This window comes from Neomonachus schauinslandi, chromosome 4 (genome assembly GCF_002201575.2).
Source record: "Neomonachus schauinslandi chromosome 4, ASM220157v2, whole genome shotgun sequence".
In the NCBI taxonomy this organism is placed as follows: domain Eukaryota; kingdom Metazoa; phylum Chordata; class Mammalia; order Carnivora; family Phocidae; genus Neomonachus; species Neomonachus schauinslandi.
In genome coordinates, this window is record NC_058406.1 from 16,224,574 (window position 1) to 16,227,408 (window position 2,835).

Consider the following 2,835-nt stretch of genomic DNA (forward strand, 5'->3'; position numbering starts at 1 on the left):
CCCAAGGCCAGTGGGGCCTGGGCAGCAACTAAAGCAGACCCGGGACATGTTGGCCATCAGAGGACTTGCAGGGTTGGCGGGGGATCAGGCAGCCCCCCAAGCCTCTGTCCCTCCTCTCAGGTGCCAAGATCTCCACCGCAGGACCTGGACTTAGCAGGGCTCAGGCTGCCTGCGAAGGGGCGTTCGGTGCCCAGCTTGGCTGCGACATCTGCCCCCAGGGCGGAGGGGCTTCTCTTCCCCAGAGGCTGGGGCCTCAGTGACACGGAGCCTGACAGAGACGTCACTCAGCTGCCTCCGTGTGTGCGTGTGTGTGTGTGTGTGTGTGTAGGGATGTTTTCATGAGGTCGTGGGAGCCTTTGTGACCATGTGTGCGTGTCCACCCATCAGGTCCGAGCACGGATGTGTGCTTATGGCGTGCATGCTTTTCCATTATGGTGGGGGGCACACGTGCGTGACCGTGGATGAATGAGGACGTGTGTCACAGGCCTGTGAGCACAGAACTTGGTGTGACGCTGCCCACTGAGTATGGGCCCAGGCCCCAGCACCCACAGGGACTAGGGAGAGGCTCATGCCCACCTCCCCCCACACCTGGAGGCTGGAATTAGGGGCCACTTTGGAGCTGCACCAGCACCAGGCCCACCCTCATTTCAGCCCGGGCGGGCCCTCCCCCGGCTCTATCTCAGGTCTGAGCCCTCCCTCTAGCAGGTGGGGGGCCACCTGCAGCCTCCACCTGGCTCCCACCGCTGCTTCCATAGGAAAACAGGGTTCCCGGCCAGCCCCTCTGGCTGCCTACTGTGTAGACATCGCTGTAGAGTACACAAGATGCCCTCAGCTGGACTTGGCTGCCCGGTCAGCGGCCAGGGCCATGAACTTCCCTCTGGGCCCCAATGCCCCTCCATGTCCCAGGGCTCCTCACTTGGAAGACCCTCTGCCAACCTCTCACTGCCCAGCCCTGGCCTGCGCCCCTCCCTCCTCAATCCTAAGATCAGGGACCATAAGATCCCAGATTTTCAGCCCCACATCCACCCCCTCTTGTGCCACCTGGGGAGACCAAGACCTAGAGAGGGGGGTGTGCCTTGTCCAAGGTCACACAGCAACCAAGTTTTAGAGCTGAGGCCGCCTGCCTCCCAGCCCAGGGCTCTTTCCCCCACACACCATCCCACACTGACAGCTGTGGGTGAGAGGGGGCTTCGGAAGCTCCCCCACCCCGAGACTGACCCTCCCCTTTACGGCCCACCAGGGTATGTAAATATCTTTTTTCTACCATGCCAGAATATTTTTTCCTCACTCCTGACAATGCAAAAATGGTCTTCAAAGCACATAAAGAGCACCCAGGGTGAGAAAGCACCATCCCAGGGGAAGCTTGGTGGGCAGGGCCCAAGGAACCCCACTGGGCAGGATGCCTTGTGCCCCCTGCCGGCCCCAGAGGGAGGGGCAAGCCCAGCTCCCCACCCCCTGCCCAGCCCTCCCCCTAGCCAGCACAGCTGTTCCGCAGAGACACCAGCACTGAGCCCCACCCTTCCTCCTGCAATAATTTGGGGAGTCTCAGCCCCACCTAGGTGCTGCGGCCAGCTCTCTACACCTCTATATATTATATTACTATATAGCTGAGCTGTTCTTCCTTCCTATGGAAGTCGGAAACATGGTCAGGACACGATCCAGGGAGGACCCTGTCTGCCTCCCACCCCCACCCCACTCTCACCCAGTTCCTGGTCTCTGATCCTCACAGTCAGGGTGGACATGGAGGGCCCGGCACTTGCAAAAGTGTGGCCCCTGCCCCGGGGTGAGGTACCCTTGGAGTCCCAGGGATCTGCTTCTCTGTGGTCTTCATCCTGAGTCTTGAACTTGCCCACAATGAGAATAAATTCTGCCTCATTCTGCCTCATCTTTGCCTGTGTCCCCCATTTTTTCCCCATCCTTTCAACCTCAACATCACCTGGTAAGAGAGCAGCCTTATGCTGTGCACCTACTGTATGCATCCCATACATTTTTTCTGCTCTGATCTTCTCATCTATCCCAGGAGATAGGATTCATGCACCAATTTTATATATGGGGAGGCTGAGTCTTACAGAGGTCAAGTCACCTGAAGTCAAGTTTGGGGGATGCTGAGCCAGGACCCTGGTTTTTCCAACTCCAAAGCCCATGCTCTGCTAGGAAGCACCCCCACAGGCCCCAAATTCTCTCTTTCAAGATGTGCAGATGGTGCTTAACACTGGAGCACGGTTGCTTGCAAGCGAGCATTGCCCTTGCCTCAAGTGCTCTTATGGAAGAAAGATCTCCTCTGGAGGAGGAACACATGAAGGAAGGAGCATTTCATAGGAACAACTTCCTTGGGACCAACGGGTCCATTGAGAGACCTGGGTGCCATGGGCAGGGGAGGGATGCAAGCACGTGCTATAGTGACCTCAGGGGCTGAGGACCCATCTCTGCTCCAGGGGAGGGCACGCAGCAGGAGCCAGGGCAGCGGCATCAGGGGCAGAGCAGAGCCCGACTGTGTCCATTTGGGGAAGATGCCCCTGGGGATCCTACTGATGAGCAAGCAGATGATCTCCAGCGGCTCGTCAAGCTGAGGGAAGGATCTTCATTCCTGCACCTCCCTCAAATTGGAAATGTAGACCAAGGAGAAAACATCTTACTGTGTTCCCTTCATTGTCTCACTAATAATGCCAACAGCCCTATGAGATTGGTAATATTGTCTCCATCTTACAGCTGGGCACAAGCATGCTCAGGCCAGTGTCCCAACTGGCAGAATGACCACGTAAAGCTAGAACTGTCTGATTTCTAGCCAGGTGTGTTTCTCCTGAAACTCTAAACTCTGCTCCAGGCCTCCTCCCC